The 24,493-nt window shown below is 39.0% G+C and overlaps 1 protein-coding gene and 1 pseudogene across 1 annotated transcript in view; one reads left to right on the top strand and one right to left on the bottom strand.

Moving 5' to 3' along the window:
- ZMAT4 (zinc finger matrin-type 4) overlaps positions 1–24,493 on the top strand; it is a 466,837-nt gene that overhangs the window by 417,478 nt on the left and 24,866 nt on the right. The window lies entirely within an intron of this gene.
- Positions 4,021–4,127, bottom strand: LOC132537330 (small nucleolar RNA SNORD22; annotated as a pseudogene).

Consider the following 24,493-nt stretch of genomic DNA (forward strand, 5'->3'; position numbering starts at 1 on the left):
TGTGACATTAAAATAGGCCTTAGGGCTAAAAGGAGATAAAGAGACACTTATTCCTCTGCAGTTTTATGATCAAGTTGATATGATGCTGTAAGTGGTGACATATTTATAATCAGAATCTACATAAGCTATGATATATTTTTCAAGATAGAAACAGAGAATCAGAGATAGTGAAAGAGGCCATAAGGGTAAAGCTTCTTTCTATGTAAGGGCCAGGCTTGAACTTGGGTCTGTACATGGCAAAGAAACACACTATCCAAATAAGCTTTTTTGCTGGCCCAATATAAAACAAGAATTAAAAGTATAATATGTTTCTGCAATTAAGAGGAAGAAGTAATTATATTGCATGTTTGGGGGCCATCCACAAAGATTGTAGTGGGGTGGGTAACATAAGAAAGAGAGCATCTGGGCTCAGTTCTTACTTTGCCATGTGTTAGCTGGTGTGCATTTGAGCATGCCATCTAATGATCTCTCTGTGAATTTCGATTTTAGTAAACTATAGCCCTTATAAAAATGTCAAATCATTACAACTACATTCTGAACAACTATAATCTAAATAATTACAAAATTGTTTCCCACTACATGTACCAGAGTGGTGGTGCTCAGACTTGTCTTTCTTTGCCTCATGTAAAGCTCTCTTTCATCTGTAATAAATGAAATGAATCTTTTAAATAAAAATAACCTAAACTGATTGTAGTGAAGATTGTGTTTTAAGAGCAAAAATAACAAAATTACTAACCTACTTAGACAGGACTCAGCATGAAGTTTTTTCTCAATTAATGTTAATTAACATTCAGTATTTATGAAATTACATTTGAAATGAGCCTTGAAAATTGGGTAGATGAATATTGAGGTAACATTTAGTTCTTCTGTTCCAAGTACTTCTCCTATAGGAATATCTTGAAAATTCTTCATTACAAATTCTAGTTTCATATTTAAAGTTGGGGCTTCTGGAATCTCACAAAGTTAGTTCTGCTCTGGGCTTAGAATTTAAACTGGGCGATCTGGCAGTTGATTCTCCCAGTTGACCACACACTGCCAACACAAGGACCCAGGTTTGAGCCCTGAGCATCAGATGTAAGCACCTGTAAGAGGGAAGACTCATGAGTGGTTAAGTGGCCTCTCTCTCTCTCTCTCTCTCTCTCTCTCCCTCCTTCCCTCCCTCCCTCCCTCCCTCTCTCTCTCACCCTGTGTCTATAGGAAAGAAAAGATGAGCTCTCTGGGCAGTGAATTAGTATAGACACTGAGCTCCAGTAATGGCTCTGGTGGCAAATATAGACAAGTAAAATAAAAATAAGAGAAAATATTTAAAGGAGAGAATAAGTCTCCTTATTCTTAAGATAGATCTCAAAACGCTATTATGATTCTGAGTTGTATGTGACCATACTCTTTCTACTTGCTCCAAATCCTCAATTGCTACAGCCATTTGAGGCTTGATATTCAACCTAGCAATATCAAAGTTAACATTTTCTGTATGGTCCCAATTACATGTGGTCTTTACATCCTGATCCCTACCCAGACTTCCCATTTTACCAACTCTCTAATATCCATTACATCTTGCCAATGATCTATAATTAGCACTTTGTTCTCCAAACACCATGGATAATAAACACTGAAAATAAAGTAAACTATGCTTCTGTTGCATTTTCTTGACCCCATTTTCTCAATATGTCATTTGAGACTTCCAAGATAGGGTTTCCTTATTATTTCTGTATAAGTACCGCACGCTAACCGATTGCACCACTGGAGCTCCATCCTTACCATTTCTGATCCTATAGAATTCATTTGTCTTTCCTAGGTACAACTCAAATGTTCTCATTAGCCTATGTATGCCTCCTGTTCACTCAGACATCAACATGCTCCAGCTTATAGTATGTCAAGGACAAATACCTAATGTTTGTGCTTCTGTATTGGACACATACTCTTGAGAATTCTAACCATTTACTTTCCAAAACCAGATGAGCTCTATGTAAGTGGCATCACCTCATTAAATGTTAAAAAAAACTATTCATCGGGATGCGGCATCATCTAAGTTCATTTCCCACATCTACGCTCGACCGGACCTGCCAATATACGTGGATATCTTTGCCCACCCTGTTCAACGCTTGACGTCTCGTCACCCAATCTGGTCCCCTACGCCTACACTGAACTTCTCTGTTCCAGACTCTTGGAAACAGAGTTGGCAGTCAGCTGAGGTCAAGAACAAACACCTCATCGCAGACCCCTGCAAGCGTCAACCCGGCTTTGACCTAGCACGTTATGATTGGGCCCTCCTCAATCGCTATCGAACAGGCCATGGCCGGTGCGCCGCTATGTTCCATCGTTGGGGAGCTAGAGACGACCTGAACTGCCCCTGCGGCTCCAGACTATGACCCACATAGTCAACGACTGCCACCTCTCCAGATTCAAAGGAGGTCTCGAAACTTTACATCAGGCTCAACCTGACGCTGTTGACTGGCTGCGGAAGAAGGGCAAACGCTAGAAGAAGAAGTTAATTATAATTTCAGAAACATTTTGAACGTCTTTTGTTTTCTTTCCTCTGAGTTAATACTACTTAATCCATTCTTTATTCAGTTGAAAATATTTAGATTCTGTCCAGAATCTGGACTTCAGTTAGAATATATATTTATATGAGTCATTATGGTCACATATATCTGTCACTTTTAATAGTTCTTTAGAGCAAAAAAGGAAAAGTGTGATTTTTTTTTCCCTATCGCTCTTAGGGTCACAGGAAAAAAAATCTCAGTCTTATTTCATGCTGAGTGGTCAAATACAAATCAAAATCTACAAGGCTGACTTTTAGAATTGTTGGTGATATTTCAAGGCCAGAACACAATTAGTTCAAAGTTCTACCCACAGCTCTGGTACTATTTTACTCTCCCATAAGTCTCTATTCTCTTTGTTATTTAAGTGCCCTTTCTTCTAATGTCTAACAGGATAATGTGTGCACTTTGCTTTTTTTTTTTTTAAGCCATCACCAGTGAACTTATTTCTGTTCTAACAAAGAGATCTTACAGTAGCTTTAAATAGGTGAGTTTCAGTCTTTAGGTTTTTTTTTTTTTCTTCAGTAGTGGATAAAGTTCGAATAATAAATTTGATTTCTTAATGGTTTTGCAGTACTAAGTAAGGTAAACTTACTAATAGCTAAGATTTTCATGTATTGATGGCTTACTAACTTGTAATGTGTATGTCCTTGAGTATACCAAAAAGGATATTTTAAGTCTTAATCACAGATGGGTTTAGCTGGATGTTTTAAAGTTTCTCATTTTAAATCCATTTTTAGGTCAGTACAATTTCTACTCAGGGCAACTGAGCAGTGAGATCTTCAGATCTGTTAGCTGCCTCTATCATGGAAAGTTTGAAAGTCAATTATACTGTTCTCTGTTTCTTGTTCTTAGAACCAGATGTAATAATTGCATTCATCCATATTATGCTGAAGTCCTAAGTGTAAATGTATGCCTCTGATGGAAAGAAGGTACTCAGTGAAAATGCAGTCTGAGACATGTGGGTTTTTTTATAACTGGGAAATTTAGAAGCCAATACCCATTATTCTCCTTTCACAAGTGAGAGGAGGGGATATATAGAGTGTCACTTAACTACATTAGGAGAATTATCATATAAGTAAATGTTTGATCAGTGCTTTTCATTAGATGTGCCTTTTGGAGGGACATCATTCATTCATTCATTCATAGAGACGAAGGGGCAGAGAGAGGCCACAGCACTGAAGCTTCCTTCATTACAGTGTGGTCAGGCTCAAATATGAATTATACCCATGGCAAAGCAGTACACTAAGTAAGCTATTTAGCCATCCCTTCATTTATATCTTTAAAGAATTTTTATTTAGAGTGCTGAAATGGCCATGAGCTAATAGACTGTGCTATGTGTGACCTGAAAATTCCCTTCTGATGTCCTCCAAAATTCCCAGTCCATTCTGTACTGTTATTTCTTCAAATCTAGAAAAGCACACAATGATTTGACAAGTTACTTTTTTGTTCCGTCTTCTAATGGTTATAAATCTTTACGATCCTAACAATTTTTCTTCTTTTCCTATAATCTGTCCCACTGAGTTTACCTTTAAGGCTCTGAAACTAGGGAAGAAGGTGAAACTTGTGAAAGTTTCTTCACTGGGAGGCACCTTTCATTTCATATTTTACACAGTCATTGAACTAGCAAAATAGATCACTTGGCTATTGCTCTGCTTGGCTGCTGTGTGTGTAAAACAGATTCAAGCTCAGCTGAAAGCAGCTTTAGTACTATGGTCTCTCTCTCAAACTCTCTGCCTCTCTATATATCTCAAACAAACAAACAATAAATAATGCTTAGAAACTCAGTAACAACTAGACAAACTTCTAGCATGTAGTATTTCTAGAGTGAATTTAGAAACTTTATTTCTGGTGATTGGCATTAGGTCACTCATGATCTGGAGGTTATTAGTAAGAGTGTGCATCATGGTGAAGGAGCAACAGAACCTTTACTGATTGGGCTAATAGGATAGCAAGTAATTACTAAGTAACCCATCAAGTAACAGCTTCTGAATCACTTGGGATATGAGGTACTATTGTGAAATTCCTGTGGAGTTTTTGTAAAGGTTTGGACACTAGATTGCAAGAGCTACGTGAGCCCATGGCTTCCCTCAGTGATGACAGCTAGCGATCACTCATAGCAGCTTCAGCAAAGCGGAGCTGGGTCACCTTGCCCCATCATGGACCTTGACGTGATGCATCTCCTAACTTGATGTCATTGCTAGAAACATAGATTTGAGGAACATATTTTATTGCTCATAGTAGCCTGAAACCTTATTTGAGTCTCAGAATCAGTAGGAATCGCAGGTGTGAACAGAAAGAGTCACTGTGGAAATGCTTGTTCTGTTCCCCAAGATGTCAGAGAAGTCTTGACTTCTAAGCCCTTATCTCTCCCACTCCCCCCACAACTACTTTACATATTTGAAACTGTGTGTTTTCTGGATTTGGGGGAAGATATAGTATTACTTAAATGGATGATTTAATCTTTTTTTAATACCTGATAGGCTATCTCACTGCTATTAATTAAGGAAGGAAACCCTGGATGGAAATTACATTAAGAGTGACATTTTTGTTCAAAGAATGGTGATTAGAGACATTAATCTGTCCAAGTTCACTCGAAAATCATTCTAATTATTCTCCTTTTCTGATCATAATTCTTTCTATGGCATATGAGTCTGGGAATTTATAGTAAATGATTAGCCCCTATAAGATAGTGTGCAGATAAAGAATAAAACTACAAGTCAGATTTTCGTAACAAGAGCTGCTTTATTGTTCTAAGGCAGATCTCTCCTATTATTATTCATGTAGATAAAATTTTCTTTCAATCTTGAAGTAGTATTACTCCTGAATTTTTTGACTAAAATATCTTATCATCTGCCCACAATGAATACTTTCTTTTTCTTAGCTCTTTAATTAGGACTGAGACCAAACAGGATTTGAATGACTAAAGTCAGTGAATACCAAGAAAGTTATTACAGAATGTTCTCTGCTAATTGTAAGTTCTCCATTCCTGTAGCAGGATGTAACATTGGGCCTGGCTTTTGATATGATTTCTTGGAATGCTTTCTTTTCTCAAAGTGATACATTTTACCCAGTGCACACACCTGCTAGTTAATGGTCAACATATGTTTTACAGAGGAAAAAACATTCTTTTTTTGTACTTTCACATGGAAGTCCCACAGATTACTGAAAAATAGAATGTGCAAGTAACAAACACCAAATTCTTACCTGTGAGATGTATGTAGAACTGAAGCACTGAGCATGTATGATTTCACCACTCTGGATCACATTTTTTTTTTGTTTTTCCATTCAAATAGACAAATAGAGACTCAGGGAGAGACATCTCAGTGCCAAAGCTTCCTACATTGCTATAGTATTTCTAAGGTAGTGTCAGGGTTGAACTTGGATTGTGTGCTTGCCAGTGCAGGCATGCTACCTGGTGAGCTATGCCTCCCACACTGATAGACATTTAAATGATGTTATTTAGTGGGATAAAAAGGTAGGTTTTTTTTTTCTTTCTCTCATAGTTATTTTCTAGGTCAATCAAATATTTAAATGATGAAAGTTTAAAAAGTCAGAAAAATCATTAATATTTTAAGGCTTTATGAAGAGTCGATTTCCTCACTACCCTACCACCTTCCCCCCCCCAGATAATTTTTTAGAAAAAAAAAAAGATATAAACAACTGATTCTGTCATCATTCTCCAAATGCTCTGTCACTTTATCTACAACTATATTCCTTGGTACTACAGAATCACTATGAGGCAAAGTTTAGAAGTTCAGGGCTGAGAGGCTGCGTAGTATAGTAGTGCACCTTATAGTGCACATGTTACAGTGCACAAGGATGTGGGTTCAAGACCCCAGTCCCCACCTACCAGAGGGGAAGCCTCCTGAGGAATGAAGTAGTGCTGTAGGTATTTTTCTTTCTCTCTCCCTCTCTATATCCTCCTTTCCCCTCAAGTTTTCTCTGTTTATAAGCAATAAATAAGTAAAATATTAGAAGGAAGATAAAGGCTGGAGAGATAGCGCATCAGAAAGGGCAAATGTCTTCTCATGCTCATGACCCAGGTGCAAGCCCTACCACCACATGAGAGGCATTGTGACACCAGGGAAGTTTCAGTGCTATGCATCTTCTCCATCTTCTCTCTCACACTGTGTCTCTCGTTGTAGGAAAAAATAGCCCTGAATAGTGATATAGTACATGCTCAATCCCAACTTTGTAAATGAATATATCACTAGTTTGATTGCTGGAACTGGCAGAGACCACTGGAAGAATTTGGGCGCTGTGTACTGAACCAACATTCTGAGCATTGTCTTGTGGTGGAACCACAAAGGGTTGCAGCAGGGGTGGTGAGTGTTTGTTACTTAAACCCATAATTTTATGCTAGGTGTGCCCCTCCAGAACATGCTTGATTTACCTGTTTGGGCCTAGACAAAGCAAACTTGATGAAGTGACACCCACATTGGTATTATTAAAAGGCTAGTGACAAAACCTTAAGCTCAGTGAGTGAAATATTTTTGTGTACACAAAAATATCTCTGGACTTCCTTTTCCTCATCAATTTAGGCATTCTGACTCCTTTGAATTTTCTATGTTAATGCTTTCAAAGCAAAAAACTCGGATGTTCTGAAATAAGTATAGATGTACTGACCTCGTGACTCACCTATTTTTATCTTTTTGAAGACAAAAATAAGACAAGGAATAAGTAGTTTCATTGCCATTTTCAGTCAGTAAAAATAGCTGGTATACAGCAGATGTGTAACCTCTGAAATTCTGGGGGAGCCTGGTATAAGAAGGTAGAAAGAATTCTTTCTCCTTCTGCCACTGGATGACTGTGTAGTTCCCTGAATGGGATCTGGCCACAGAAGATAAAGTAGAAGCTGGAAAAGGCCTAGATGTTCCACTTCTAGGGCCCAGGTGGTGGTACACCTGGTTAAACCCTCACATTACAGTGCACAAGGACCCAGGTTCAATTCCCTGATCCCCACCTGCGGGGCAAAAGCTTCACGAGTAGTGAGGCAGGGCTGCAGGTGTCTCTCTGTCTCTCACTCTCTATCTTCCTCCTCTCAATTTCTCTGTGTCTATACAATAATAATTAAAAATATTAAGGAAAAACAACAACCTGTGAGAAGTTCCACTTCTGGGGATCAGTGGTGGCATACTGAGTTAAGTGCACACATTATCAGAGCAAAGACCGAGGTTCAAACCCCTGGTCCTCACCTAAAGTTAGGAAGTGTCAAGAGTGGTGCATAAGTCTCTCTTTCTCCTTCTCTACCCCCCCCCCCCCTTATATCTGTTTCTCTCTGTCCTATCAAATAAAAAGGAAAGACTGGCTTCTCAAAGTTATCATGCAGGCACCAAGCCCCAGAAATCGCCTTATGGTAAAAAAATGAAAGTGCCACTTAAGTCACCAAACCTCCTCCTGAGAGTTTGACTGGTTTTAAGAGTCCAAGGGCAGCTGTCTTTAGGAGCAGAGTCACTGGAGGGTAATAAATAATGTTCTTATCATCTAGCCTCGGGTATTTAGAGAGTTGTATGTGGAGAGCAATGCATTAACCGCTCATGCAGACTCATGCAGATAGAAAACTCCAAGAAACATTTAAAAACCTACAGTGGTCCTCTTACTAATACATTTTTCCTTTTAAAAATAATTTCTTTCGTTGGCATGCTCAGAGAAGATGCATTGTGTTTGTTACTTTTGAATTTAAATAGCAGATGTAGTTAATGATTTCCTGACTTGTTCTTCCTTTTGTAGAGTCCTAACAGTTCGACATGATTTAATTCCATTATTTGTGTTTACTCTTTACCTAGCTAAAATTCTTTTTTTTTCTATTTTTTTAATTTATAAAATGGAAACATTGACAAGACCATAGGATAAGAGGGGTACATTTCCATACATTGCTTACCCCCAGAGCTTTATATCCAATCCCCACCCTAGCTAAATAACACGTGTTTTAAGTATAAAAATCCAACCAGGGGACTGGGTGGTAGTGTCCCTGGTTGACTGCATATGTTACAGTGGGCAAGGACCTGGGTTCATGCCTTGGTCCCACCTGCAGGGGGAAAGCTTCATGAGTGGTGAAGTAGTGCTACAGGTGTCTCTGTCTTTTTCCCTTTCTATCACCCCCCACCCCCAATTTCTGAAGCACCTCCTCAGGGTGAGGTCATTTGTGTGTTAATAGTCCCAAACTCCTGTTGGGGGCACAACAAAAAGAGAATAAATTAAAAAATAAATATTTTTTAAAAAAGAAGAGTATGTAGACGGACAGTAAAAACATCAGTGCATGCACACACACTCCTGGTTTGGCAAAAGGAGAGAAGTCAATATTTGTCCTATAGTGACACTTCTTTTTTTTTTTTTACTTATTTATTTTCCCTTTTGTTGCCTTTTTTTTCATTATTATTGTAGTTGTTGTTATTGATGCTGTCGTTGTTAGATAGGAGAGAGAGAAATGGAGAGAGGAGGGGAAGACAGAGAGGGAGAGAGAAATGGAGAGAGGAGGGGAAGACAGAGAGGGAGAGAGAAAGAAAGACACCTGCAGACCTGCTTCACCTTCTGTGAAGCGACTCCGCTGCAGGTGGGGAGCCGGGGCCTCAAACCGGGATCCTTAGGTTGGTCCTTGTGCTTTACGCCATGTGCGCTTAACCTGCTGCGCTATTGCCCAACTCCCTATAGTGACACTTTTTTACATGTCTTTCTAAATTGAAGGAGAACAGGAGGAATTAAATGCTTCAGAAATTAAAGGAGAGTTAACAAAGTCATTCACATGGGTAGTGAGCTGCTTTGCAAAGTGTGTGACCCAGGTTTGAGCCTGGCCCCCACCACTTTAAAGGAAGCTTCAATGCTATAGTCCCTTTCTCTTTCTCTCTCAAGACCATCTTTGGACAGTGTACCCTGTGTGACGACCAAAGAAAGTAGTCAAGGGAAGGTGGAAGACATTTCAAGAAGTTGGGCAGAGCAGAGTTGTTAAATGCCAGAAAGATTCAAACAGGAAAAAGACTAAAAAAAAGGATTTGTCAATTGGGAGATGGTTCTCAAATTTTACCAGGGAAGTCTTGCCCAACTTAGAAGACCATGATGACGACACTGACTGGGTTAAGAATAAAATTACTAGGTTGTCACTAAATCAGGAGACTAACATAAAGTCACATAGATCATAGGAATGAGAATAATAGTAGGAATAGAGTTGTATAGCAAGCAAAGAAGAGTTACGTATGAGAATTCAAAATGAAATATTAGAACCATTTATTATATATACATATAGTTATAAGTATAAATAGGTAGTATGTGAAGCTTTGTAAAAACAGAATCTTAGGGAGTCGGGCTGTAGCGCAGCGGGTTAAGTGCAGGTGGCGCAAAGCACAAGGACCGGTATAAGGATCCCGGTTCGAACCCCGGCTCCCCACCTGCAGGGGAGTCGCTTCACAGGCGGTGAAGCAGGTCTGCAGGTGTCTATCTTTCTCTCCTCCTCTCTGTCTTCCCCTCCTCTCTCCATTTCTCTCTGTCCTATCCAACAACGACAACAACAGTAATAACTGCAATAATAAAACAACAAGGGCAACAAAAGGGAATAAATAAATAAAATAAATATTTAAAAAAAACCAGAATCTTAGCTATTGGAAGTGGAATAGTCAACAATAATACCCACTGACCTTCTCCCCTGGCCTATACTGGTCTCTAGAGCAACAAACAGCCATTTGTCAATCATTGCTGATCAGCTAGTAGAACAAAAGAGAAAGAGTCCAAGTCACCTGCTTTCCAGCCTGAGATACGGGAATTAAATACGGTAATAAAAATGGGCAGGGACATTATTAGTAAGTACTTAAGTGAAGTTTTATACATATTGTTTGTGAAGTGAGAATATTTTATTCTAGTAGAAATGATGTATAGGTGGTTTGAAAATAACCTGGTAAGAAGTTACAATTTAGAGTGAGGTAAATAGTGAAAGTGAAAACCTGAAGAGTAGGTCTTTTGAATTTCAGTTACTAAAGAATTAAAATCATGGGAGTCAGGTGGTAGCTCAGTGGGTTAAGCGTAGGTGACACAAAGCAAAGTGCAAGGACCAGCATAAGGATCCTGGTTCGAGCCCCCGGCTCCCCACCTGTGGGGGAGTCGCTTCACAAGTGGTGAAGCAGGTCTGCAGGTTTCTATCTTTCTCTCCCCCTCTCTGTCTTCCCCTCCTCTCTCCATTTCTCTCTGTTCTATCCAACAATGAATGACATCAATAACAACATCAATAACAACAACAATAAAACAACAAGGGTAACAAAAAGGAATAAATAAATATTAAAAATTTAAAAAATATTAAAAAAGAATTAAAATCACACCTAGAGAATTCATGATTTAATCTGCATACTCAAATTGATTTGATGGGAATGATACAATGATTTGGTTTACCGCTGATAAGCAAATCTAAAAAGTATTTTCTGCTGGTGCTATAGCTTAGGGATTTACTGCAGAGTTTTCATGGAAAATGGACCATCTGTGATTAGAAGTAATATATTTTTTATTTATTTATTTTTTAATTTTATTTATTTATTCCCTTTTGTTGCCCTTGTTGTTTGTTTTATTGTTATAGTTATTATTGTTGTTGTCATTGTTGGATAGGACAGAGAGAAATGGAGAGAGGAGGGGAAGACAGAGAGGAGGAGAGAAAGATAGACACCTGCAGACCAACTTCACCACCTGTGAAGCGACTCCCCTGCAGGTTGGGAGCCGGGGTTCAAACCGGGATCCTTATGCTGGTCCTTGTGCTTTGCGCCACCTGCGCTTAACCTGCTGTGCTACAGCCCGACTCCCTGGAAGTAATATTATTTATATAATCTGTTCAGGAAAATGAGTCATGATAAAATGTCCAATTGCCCTTGGTGAAATTGTCTATTTTACTTTCAATATATATTTAAAATTTGACAGGATTATGGAAGATCATTGCAAAGAAGATAGTTTAGTCACTTTGTGAATGGCTAGAGATGCAAACTTTTAAGGTAGTTCAAATGTTGGCAAGAAGCCATGGACCAAAGCTGGCACAAAGACAAGAGTTAAAGAGTAAGAGTATAGGGAGAGGGGAAAAACAAGTATGATACTTAGAATAAGCATGTAACCCCAGCACATTTCTGACAAATTCTGTATAGTTTCTGCCTAAGGAAGAATATTACACAAATTTGGTCACAAATAAACTTATAGGAATCATTCCTGAGTTCTCAGTTCTAATATCTAATATATTATATATATATATAATATATATATATATAATATATATATATATATATATATTTTAGATATATATATCTAAAATATCTAATTCAATGTCCATTGGGTCCAATCCAGTGTATGTACTCAAGATAGATGATAGATAGATAGATAGATAGATAGATAGCAAGATAGCATCAAATAGAGGCCTGATTTTTCATTGGAACTCCTTACTTCTGAATCTCCTCATATTTTTAGATGCCACTATTAATTTGATTGAAGAAAATTCCTGGAAATTAAACTTAGCTACTTTATCTTTTTTTCAGTTTTTAAGTTATCTTTATTTATTGGATAGAAATAACTGTAAATAGAAAGTGAAGGGGATAATATGGAGGGAGAGAGACAGAGAAGCACTTGCAATATTGCTTCACCCCTTGCAAGCTTTCCCCCTGAAAGTGGGGTCTGGGGCCTTGAACCCAGGCCCTTGTACATGGAATTAACATTTCCACTCAACCAGATGCACCACCACCTGCCCCCTTTCTTTTTTATTTTTTTTTTCTAACTTCATATCTAATCTTTCAACAAGTCTATGATTCTGCCTCTGTGCACCTTAAATCTGTTCTCATTTTCCATCTTCATTATTTCAACGTTGTTCTAAGCCTCTGCTATCTCTTTCCTGGATTCTTTGCAATGACCTATGAACTTAATCTTTAAGGGAATATTTGGCTTTCTTACTTGCCATCTTCACACAACAACCAGAGTAAAGGCTTTTGAAATGCAATCCAGATCTTATTCTCCATGTAAAACCCGCTGAAGGATTCCATTAAACTCAGAAGAGAATTCAAACTTAGGGTGACTCATGGAAATCTTGATGATCTGACCGTTACCTATTTCTTTGTATTAGTTCAGACCTCTCTTCCATGTCCAGTGTGTCGGAAGCGTATTAGTTATCCTTTATTCTGATTTTCAAATATAAGTCAATTTTTTTTCACCTTTACTTTGTTTTGTCCTACACTAACAATTATTTCTCCAATGTGCTTTTCTGTTATCACATGGCGAGCTACATCTTATCAACCCAGTTGTTGGTTTGACTGTTTCCTAGGCATTATCTGACACACACACACACACACACCATCTTATCTGTCTTCTCTACCTAAGGCTTACTTCACTCGAGGGAAAAAAAAAAAACGTGCACACACACACACATACACACAGAGCAGTAGGGATATCTACATGTAAGTCACTGCAGTATATCTCTAGTGCCTAGAAGGGGTAAAAAAAAAAAAGCACTACATTATACTAGTAAAGATAGTAATATCTAGATAATTTTAATATAAGATTTGAAGTACCATCTCAAGGACAGCAAAGAATACTGTAGAAGCATAAGAGAGCCATCACATTTAACTTATGAAAAGACAACCTGGTAAAGGTGATACTCCATTTGAGTGTAGTTAAAATGCATAGGAAAAGTAAGGAGACTGATTTAAGAAGTAATATCACTAATAGTAAATGCTAGTTTATAATTTTAGGGGAAAAAAGAATATAGAATGTAGAAAGAAAAATATGCCTCAAACATTAATAGTAGAGACAGTCTCTCTGGGTGGTGGTTCCTTTTGTGGCTTATAGAATGGGAGGAAATATTTACATGCCATACACACACACACACACACACACAAACACACACACACATATGTACATATATAACAAAAAGGCTAATAAACAAAAATATATAAAGAATTCATCAAACTCAGTAAAAAAAAAAAAGGACCCCATCTAAAAGTAGAAAGAAGATATGGACAGAATAGTTACCATACAGAAGATCCTAAGAACCAATAGACCTAAGTACTCAAAGTCACTGATTATCAGAGAAATGCACATAAAGATAACAATGAGCTAACTACTTCACTCCTGTGAAAATGTCATATATCAGAAAGGGTGGTGACAACAAATGCTGGAGATGATGCATTGGCTAAAGGAACCCTATGGCACTGCTGGTGAGAAGGTAAATTGATCCAGCCCCTGTGGAAGACAATCTGGAGAAATTTCAGAAGCTTAGACATACCTCATGACCCAGTAATTCCTCTCCTGGGTATATCCTAAGTAACGAGTCTTAATTGCCATTAAAAAGAATGTGGGAGGTGAGGTATGAAAAGAAAGGGTGGAGAACTACAGAAAAACATTAAAGGCAACATTAAAGGCGCTATAGGTGGTGAAATGATCATAACCACTGAAGTGATCATAAAAACTGAAGTGATCATAAAAATATTATTCTAGTAATAAACCGGGAGTCTAGGGGCTTGGCTGTAGTGTACCTGACAGAGCACACATATTGCTATGCACAAGGATTCAGGTTCAAATCCCTGATCCCTGCCAGGCTAGCTTCGCGGGAGGGAGAGAGATGACCAGGAACTCATGGCTAAGCAGGAATGCCAACCAATGTTTTTATTGATCTTCCTTTATATCTTCCGAGGCGGAAGTGGCAGGCCGGAAAAAGGAACTGGGTAGGATACTGGGTGGAGAGAAGGATAAGAACGTGAATTCCATCTAACCAGTGGGGATTAAACCAATGCCCTGCAGGCAGGGCAGGTCTCCAGCTGTTGTGAAGGTAGGTCTCAGGCAAAACAGTGATTATGTAAATAGACCACAGCATCAAGCAATGTAAGGGAACCTTGCATGATGACCAACATGGATAGAAACAGAAGCAGAATTAGCCAAAGGAGAAATGATGACCAACAGATCCCTACCTACAGCAGGGGCAAGGAAGCTTCATTAGTGGTGAAATGGTACTGCAGGTGTCTCTCTTTCTCTCTTCCTCTTACCTCTCAGTTTTTCTCTGCCTCTATTCAAAATAAATAGCATAAAAAGGAAATCAGGAAACAGGGGAGACTAGGAAATTATTATGGTAGTCTCTATTGGCAGGGCTCGAACTGGGATCCTTACACCAGTCCATGCGCTTTGTGCCACCTGCGCTTAGCCTGCTGTGCTACCGCCCAACTCCCTAAAAACATTTTTTAAAAAGGAGATGAATGAGAGGGTGAAGTATAAGATAATTCTAGAATTCTAAATTTAAAAAAAATGAGCCGATGGTGATGGCATCACTTGAATAATGGAGGAAAATCTGATTTGAGAGGAAGAGGAAAATCATGAGTTCATTCATTGTCATGATGGATGCATAATGGCTGTGAAGCATTCAGAAAATTAAGGTGAATTTATGAGTTTGGGTGGTAGAAAAGCAGTCAAGTGAGGAAATGTAGATTTGGGAATTGTTGTATACATGATAAAGTAATGAATGTGAATCCTATTGAATAAAAAGGGATATCAAGTGAGGAGAAGTAAGATTACAACTTTGGAAAATAAGGAAAAATTAAATGTGTGTATTAAAGAAATGTTACATGAAGGTCAAAGAAGAATGTAGATGTAGGAGAGTTGAATAACTAGTTTCTTAGAGGATAAGACAGATTTGTAAGTGAGTGGTGTCAGAGACAGTCACATATAAGAAGGAAATCTAGGGAGATTCTCTCTGTGTTCTTTATAACCTAGAGGTGGAACTCAGCCAAGGCATTTTGTAGAATAGATGGAAAAGTAAATAGGTTATTAAGGGATAAATGAGAGGTAAGGATGGGAAGCTGAAGGGATAGAGTAATCACTGGTTAACTTTTAACTTTGTAGAGTGTGGGTGATTTTAGAAAAGATAGAAGCAAAGAGCATGAAGCCTGAAGGAGATCTTCCCCTGCAGGAGGAAAAAGGAGCCACTCTAAGACTGGGGAAGAATGAATGAGATTATAGGTTTCTATTGTTGTTCATCTTCAAACTTCAGAGTATGATGAAATTGTGACTGAGAAATATTCATAAGTTGGTTGATGAAGAAAAAAATAAGAGGGAGGGGGTAAATACCATAAGGGTTATGCGAACAAACTCTGATCCCTGAGGCTCCAAAGTCTCAGGTCCAATCCCCTACCATGAGCCAGAGCTGATCAGTGCTCTGGGGAAAGAAAAAGAAAAAAAGAAGATGGGTGAATGAATGCTAATGATGGCACAACTTGGATAAGTGAGGAAATAACATGACAGAATAGAATGAATTTTCACTTGATTTTAATTTTTCTAGGATTATTTAACACTTTCAAAGGAACTTTGAGAAGGCAGAAGTTTATGTCTGGTTTTCTTTTACTGATCGTTTAACAGATCCTAGATTTTATTTGTTCTAAATATGGTAGTAGGTTTTAATTGTCAAAAATATAAGGCCAGAGGAAGTAGCCTAATTGTTATGCAAAAGATTTTCATGCCTGAGGCTCTAAGGTCCCAAGTTCATTCCCTGACCTTACCATAAGCCATAGTTTAGCAATCTTCTGGTTTAAAACAAATAAGCAGGAAATTGGTTTATTTTTTTTACAGTTGATGGTTTGATTGAGGCTGCAGGTGAAACCTAAGGTTGCCTTGTATTTCATCCAAGTAAAATAAATAAATAAATAATAAAATTACATAGACAAGGTCCAGGTAGTGGTTCAGCCAATTGGGTCTACACATACATTACCATGCATGAGGATCCAGGTTTAAGTTCCCATTTCCCATCTGTAAGGGGAAGCTTCGTGATTGGTGAAGCAGGTCTGTAGGTATCTTTCTCTTTCCCTATCTCAACACCTCCCCAACTGCTTTCTTTTCTTTTCTTTCTTTTCTTTTCTTTCTTTTCTTTTCTTTTCCCTTTTTCTTTCCTTCTTTCTTTCTTTCTTTCTTTCTTTCTTTCTTTCTTTCTTTCTTTCTTTCTTTCTTTCTCTCTTTTTTATTGCCACCAAGGTTATACCTGGGGCTCAGTGCCAGTACTATGTGGCTTCCAGTGGCCATTTTTTCTGATTTTTTTTTTATTAGATAGAACAGAGAGGAGTTGAGGGAGTACAGGAAGACAGACAGAGAGAAAGATAGACCCCTGCAGACCTACTTCACTATTTTTGAAGCAGATCCCCTTTAGGTGGGGAGTGGAGGCTTGAACCTCTCCCAATTCCTATCTGTTAAAACAAAGAGGGGATAAAGGAAAAATTAGGACCAGGAGCAGTAGATTTTTCATATAGGCATCAAGCCCCTGTAATAATCCTGGCTGTAATAAAAGAAAAAAAATATGTAGACATGATCCACTTCTTATATCATGATAGATAATAGCTGTAAGGAAGGTTAGAGTCAGAAAACAAAGCCTGAATTTGTGAGTTTGACATACACAATACCTTTGCCCTCCTGTAAGCACAAATGATTACTGACAATGCTATATTAATTGCCCTCATTCTCAGTGGTTTTCATCTGAAGCTTGAAGCTAACAAGAGCCTTTGCCATACTGATTAAATGTAATAAAGTATGAAAAATACATGGTACACTTCTTGACATAGAGTGTACAATCAGCAAGTGCTTATTTTGTCTCTCCTATTGACTATTATATTGTTTGGGTCTGGCAGAATTTAATCTAGTACACATGGAATCTGAAGAAAAACCTTTATATTCTAATTCACTAGTGCTAAATTCTCATATCCTTCATAGTACTCATTATATTGTACAACTCACTATATCATCTATAAAATAAAACCTTTATCCTACTTCCTTAGGGAACTATTGTGAACATCAGATGACATGGAGAATTTTGGACCTCAAAAGAATTATTTTGGACCTCAAAGTCACTGATGACTCAGAGAACCATTCCTTTCCTGGAGTGACAGTTAAACTGTGAATGATTGTATTTTAGTTGTTGTTGTGTGGTTTGTTTGCAATCCATGCCCCCAAAATCTCAGCGGTGAGGCTGGAAGATAGCTCACCCATTAGAATAAAGGCTTTACTATGGTCAAGAACCAAGATTTGAGTTGATGGTTTGACTGAAATTACACTTGAAGTCTATTCTATTCTTGTCTTTTACCCAAATACAAAAGAATTTAAGTGACAAAAATTATGCTGCAACATTGGAACACCACATACGAAAAATTTCATGAGAGTTGGAGCAGTATTGTGGTATTTCTCCTTTTCTGTCTGTTCCTTTGAATGAAAGGGAGGGGGCAAATGTTCACCTGGGGTGGTAGGGCCATACATGCATGAAGTCTCAGAGGCAGCAAAAAGGGCAAGGAGGTGAAGGAAGAGAGAATAAACACATATATTCATATATTTAATAATGGACTAGTGAAGAGACCTGTTTTCTTATGGGCATGTGCCAGTCTAGCTTTGTGAGTGGGAGAGAGACGACCAGGGACTCATAGCTGAGTGGGACACAGTTCAATCTTTATTGAGCGGGAATGCAGTGTGATCTATCTATCTCTAATCACAATCCTGTCCTATATATATATCTCTTGAGGCGGAAGTATCAGGAAGAGGAAGTATGTAGGATAGGGGGTGGGGAGAAGGAAAAAGGGTGGGAACCAGTGGGGATTAAACCAATGAAAACAATGATTATGTAAATAGACCACAGCGGCAAGCAATGCAACAGAAAGGGTCTTAGAAGCAGAATTTAGAAGCAGACCAACAGGCATGACTCAGGTCCAGCCCCCACACTACCATATGATCTCTAGCAAGATGGAATATGAAACCTGGCATAGGTAGGAATCCAATCAGCTCAATCTACTGAAAGACCCCTGATGCAAAGAGTTTCTCAGATCCTTTAAGAAGGCAGATTTTAGTAAGTGAAGCAGAGAGAGATGATGTGAGGATTTGAAGAGCAGTGACAAGGATGGGACAGTGGTCCAAGTGGGGTAAGGGCAGAGATTTGGACACAGGTTCACAAGCATATGTGCTTATGAAGGGCTGGACAGTGAACCCAGAAGATGAATAAACTCTCAGTAAAGCAGCACCTTTGGCAATAAGACTTGATTGGTTGTAAGATGACCCAGAGAGTAGGAAGTACCCTGGAGACATCTCTCAGACCCTGTGAATGAAACATTCCTCTCAGAAATAGAATTGGGAAGCAGAGCCTTGGAGAGTATGTGGGCTCAGCCAGAGAGGTCATTATGAGGAACCTTTCCATGTAGATTTTAATTTTGGAGTAAGACCAAGCTGTAAATTCATTTCAGACATTTATATTGCATTAGATGCCACAACAGTCTGGCTGTCAATACAGCCCATGTTTATTGAGCAGCAACTGTGTGTCAGATGCTGTTCTGTGCCAGACACATTTATTATCTCTTTCAATCCTCAGAAACATTGCATGCATAGTTTTATTATTATTCTCCTTTTATAGGAGATTAGTGCTCTGGGAGGGTATGGTCCTTGCTCAAAGTCACGCTGTTAGCAAAGGGAGAAAAACAGAATATTCATCCAAAGTTTTCAACATTATGATATATCTCACAGTTTTTATTTTGTAAAATGAAAAATTACCAGTGCATGTATGTGGTGAATTATCTAGCACTTCTTTAAAGGATGGCCTTATCCTTAATTAAAGACTTTCATAAGGTATCCTATAGGCTTCTCTCATTCCATGAAAAGTGCCTTACTCTTGATAAAAATAATTTTGCTGTAGTAATGTCTTGATTAAGGTGTTGGGTTTCCTTCAGGGTCTCTGCAAATACACAGCTTTCTCATTCAGAGTTGAGGTTGTATTTTTTTTTCACAACAAATTGCTTATCCTTCTCAGACATATCAACTATACTCCCTATGACATAGCACTTTGGAGCCTCAGGCATGAAAGTCTTTTTTACATAACTATTATGTTGTCCCATCCCCTTTTCTCAATCCCTGACTTTATTTTTTATTTTTTTATTTATAAAAAGGAAACACTGACAAAACCATAGGATAAGAGGGGTACAACTCCACACAGTTCCCACCACCAGAATTCCATATCCCATCCTCTCCCTTGATAGCTTTCCTATTCTTTATTCCTCTGGGAGTATGGACCCAGGGTCATTATAGGGTGCAGAAGGTCTGGCTTCTCTAATTGCTTTCCCACTGAATATGGGCGTTGATACATTGATCCATACTACCTGCCTGTCTCTCTCTTTCCCTAGTGGGGCGGGGCTCTGGGAAAGACAGGCTTCAGAACACATTGGTAGGGTCATCTGCCCAGGGAGGTCCATTTGGCATAATAGTAACATCTTGAACCTTGTGGCTGAAAAAAGAGCTAACGTATAAAGCCAAACAAATTGTTGACTAATCAAGAACCTAAAGCTAGAATAGTGCAGATGAAGATTTGGGGTCTCAGTTTTTAATATAGCTGGTAGGCCTATTTTAGGTATATGCCAAAGGACCCTTGACTATACTGGTTTTATTGTGAGCCTGACCTCTGGCATGCAGGTGGGCCCAAGTTATTGTCTGGGGAGATGATGTCTTGGCTGGCAAAAGGACCAGAAAGCTGGATCAGGGAAGAGAGTAGCTCCCAAATATGGGAAAGGTGTATAAATATTGTTGACTGTAGGCCCCAATTGATTCTTATCAAATTTATCTATGGAAGTTTACTCATTTCATGTACCTTCAAGAAAAGAAAACCTTTTCTGTTCCTTTATTCTTTTTTTTAATGTAGTCTTTTTTATTTCTTTTTTTATTATTATTATTTTATTTTTTATTTAAGAAAGGATTAATTAACAAAACCATAGGGTAGGAGGGGTACAATTCCACACAATTCTCACCACCCAATCTCCATTTCCCACCCCCTCCCCTGATAGCTTTCCCATTCTCTATCCCTCTGGGAGCATGGACCCAGGGTCATTGTGGGTTGCAGAAGGTAGAAGGTCTGGCTTCTGTAATTGTTTCCCCGCTGAACATGGGTGTTGACTGGTCGGTCCATACTCCCAGGCTGCGTCTCTCTTTCCCTAGTAGGGTGGGTCTCTGGGGAAGCAGAGTTCCAGGACACATTGGTGGGGTCTTCAGTCTAGGGAAGCCTGGCCAGCATCCTGATGACATCTGGAACCTGGTGACTGAAAAGAGAGTTAACATACGAAGCCAAACAAATTGTTGAGCAATCATGGACCCAAAGCCTGGAATAGTGGAGAGGAAATGTTAGGTGGGTACTCACTGCAAACTCTAGTGCACTTCTGCTTTCAGGCATATATTTTGTAGTAGTTTACGGATACATGTGAACATATGCTCTCTCTCACAGAGGCTGGTGTATATCTAGGTTTTGGGACTTTGTTAGAAAGTGAACCACCTGAGATAAAATTAGAGTATACTATGAAAGGAAAGGTCTCACCTGAGTAATGAAGTTGAAGGGTTGTCATTCCACAAGTGAAGTCTCTGGACACAGTCTGAAGTGAAGCATGTTGAGGTGGCAATCATTGTGTTGGTTAGGTTGTGATCGGCAGATGCAATATTATTTGATATGGATTGGGAGAGGCATATGGGAAAGTGGGCCCTATCCTAAGGTTCCAGGACTGGGGGAAGTAGAGGCTCTATAGTAGAGATGTGAGGTTCCTGCTGTCTTAGGGTTCAAAAAGACAATCGATAGTTAATGTTATCATCACATTATTTGGTAACTGACTTTGAAAAGTCCTTTTGTTAGGGTTTGCTGTACAGTACCCAGTATCTTGTATATAGCTGTGCTATTGGTTGCTTCTGATCTACTTGGTCTAGGCTTTTGAGAGAGGCTGCATATCAATTACACAGCCTATATATTGAAAAGATTCAGTTTGTGTTTTGAAAAACTTCGAGACATACAATTAATTTTCCCCCTCTCATATTAATTAACTAGTGATTTCTATGACTATATTAGGAGTGTACATAAACACCATTCCCACCACCGAAAGACTGTGACCCATCCCTCCCACCCACTCCCACCCCCCACTGTCCCAGAAAGCTTCATGTCTACTCCTCACCACAGGGTTTTTACTTTGGTGCCCTACTTACAATTTGGTCAGGTCCTGCTTTTAGTTTCCCTTTCAGATCTTCTTACTCAACTTCTGTTGATAAATGGGATCCTTTTATTTCTTCTTTTTTAATGCTTTTAAAAATTTTTAATCTTTATTTACTGGATATAGATAGCCAGAAATCAAGAGGGAAGGTTGAAATAGAGAGGAAGATAGACAGAGAGACACCTGCCGCACTGCTTCATCACTCGCAAAACATTCCCCCTGTGGGTCGGGACTGGGGGCTCGAGCCTGCGTCCTTGTGCATTGTAATACATGCACTCAACCACGTGTACCACCACCAGGCCCCCCCTAGTCCTTTTATTTCTATACTTCTTATTTCTATTTCTATACCCTCCAGGCTTCAACATCACTCACCTATGTATTCAGTCAATTAGTGAACGTCATTTACTCACCCTTTCAGCATAAATTTGTTGTGCACTTACTATGTGTTCAGCATTTTCCTAGTTGCCAAGGAAGCATTTTGGATTGTAACTCAGCCCCTGTGCTTGGTAAAGTGGGTAGAGGAATGCTGTGTTGTTCTTCCTAGAGATCTTTAAGGGCACCACGTAGAAGAGTAACGTGTCATACAAACAATGGGCTTTCGCCATATACCCACTGTGCTAGTCTAGACTAAGTGTTTTCAGAAACAGATGATGAGATATGGTTAAATGTGCAAGAAATATATTTATTTTGATAGTTTTATTTACTCATTTTTGTGAAGTTGAGTGCTTACTCATAGATAATTTCATTGTTCTATGTCACTTTTTCATTCAGATAAAGAGGAAAAATAGAGACATGACAGCACAATAGAGTCCCCCAGATCTACAGAACCTCCTGTGTGGTATTAGGGACTGAGCCTGGACTGTGAATATGGTAGAACACATATCCTACCTGTGGGGGTCATCTCTCCAGCACTACAAGAACTTTATTAGAGAAAGTAAGTGGGACAGAGAAATCAGAATGTTAGAGGAGAAACTGAGAGAATTACCAGGCCACACCTCTCACCCAGAGTTAGGGAGAGCTCGAAGGAAAGCTGGTTGGGTAGGACTGTGGTGTAGTCTAAGGAAAGCAGACCCACGGGAAGACTGAGGAATAGTTCTCTTCAGAAGAGTTCTCTGCCTTCCAGAAAATGACTTGATACCATATCTGTGCTGCCCCTTGTCATTTTCGGGTAAGAGTTCAGGAGAAACCTCCAGAGATCAGCAGATGGAACTCTGGTCAAATCATATACCTGGGGCTGGGAGGTGGCATACCAGGTTGGGTACACACATAAGTTTCTGGTCTTCACCTGCAGGAGGGGAAGAAGCATCATAAGCAGTGGAGCAATGCTGTAACTCTTTCTCTCTCACTTTGGCTCTCCTCTTTTATTCCTTCCCCTCTCAAAAAAAGAAAGGAAAGGAATAAAGAAAGAGAGAAAGAAAGAAAATATCAGACAGTGTTGCACGAAGTAGAACATACTTCTTACTATGTACAAGCCCCCAGCTGCACACCTGTAAGGGAGGAGTTTCAAGAGTGGTGAAGCAGGGCTGCAGGTGTCTCTCTGTATCTCTCCCTATCTCCTCCTCCACTTTCAGTTTCCCTGTTCTATCTCATTAAAGAAAATGAAAGAGAGAGGAATGAGGGGTGGAGGGAAAATGGCCACCAGAAATGGTAGACTCCTTCTACAGATACCAGACCCAAGTGATAACCCTGGTGGAAAACAAAAATTAGTCCAATCACTGTAGGTGTAAGACTATGAAGCATGTGTTCAGAACCGTCACAGGTATCAGAGGTCAGTGCTCTGGGCTGCAAGTGCAGCTAAATAGCAGAATCTCTTAAAGAAGTGTGATGTATCTTAAACCTACAAGCACAGTGTGACTGGAGTGCAATCTAAGTTTTAGTTGAGAGTGGTGATGAAACAAAAATGAGTTTGTTATGAAATACTATCAGATGTGTGCAATATCTGAATCCTGCATTCTGACATGCAGCTCTTCAAAATTTGGCAAGTGAAGAAGATAGATGCTGAAGAATTTAGGAAACAACCCAGTAAGGTTTGCTAACCTCGCTTGTATGTAAGCCAGAGGATAGATTCCACAAGAAAAAGGGAAATAATTTAGAAGAACTAATCCTGTCAACTCTTGCAGTAACACTGGCAAGGAAGAACTTCAGAAAGGTGTTTGTTTGCACTGTTGGGAAGAATTAATATCATTCCATCACCATATTGTGCAAAAAAAAATTATAAGTGCCAAGTTTTTGTCTTGGACACTGCATGGGGGATACATCCCCTAAGCTGAGGTCTACAGGAAGAGATACTTATTTGGAAAATAGATATGTAAGTTTAGGATAAAGTAGTTTATTAAGTTTATTTGCCCTGTTTTCACCAGGGGTCAAAAGGTAACTCAGGACTTGTGATGCAATTTAGAGAGCTAAACAAATTCCTTTCTTCCTGGGGAGATGATTTTTTATGAAAATATTTTTAATATTTTGTTTTTTTCCAATTAAGACAGAAAAACTGAGGTAGAAAGGAGAAATAGAAAAGGAAAGAGAGGGAGTCAGGTGCTAGTGGAGCAGGTTAAGCGCACGTGGTGCAAAGTGCAAGGACCGGCATAAGGATTCCGGTTCAAGCCCCCGGCTCCCCACCTGCAGGAGAGTCCCTTCACTGGTCATGAAGCAGGTCTGCAGGTGTCTGTCTTTCTCTCCCCCCTCTCTCCATTTCTCTCTGTCCTAACAACAATAATAACTGCAACAACAATAAAAAATTAATTAAAATAAATTAAAAACAACAAGGGCAACAGAAGGAAAGCTAAAAAAAAAAAGAAAAGGAGAGAAAAAAGATATCTGCAGCACTGCTTCACTAGTTATGAAGCTTTCCCACTGCAAGTGGGGTCTAGGGGCTTGAACCCACATCCTTGCATATGTGTGCTTTACTGAGTGCATCACCATCCATCCCCTTCTCAAAAAGCAATCTGAAAATCTACTGACCATCTAGATTCTTATAAAGGAAGGATATTA

Source organism: Erinaceus europaeus, chromosome 2 (genome assembly GCF_950295315.1).
Source record: "Erinaceus europaeus chromosome 2, mEriEur2.1, whole genome shotgun sequence".
NCBI classification, from domain to species: Eukaryota; Metazoa; Chordata; class Mammalia; order Eulipotyphla; family Erinaceidae; genus Erinaceus; species Erinaceus europaeus.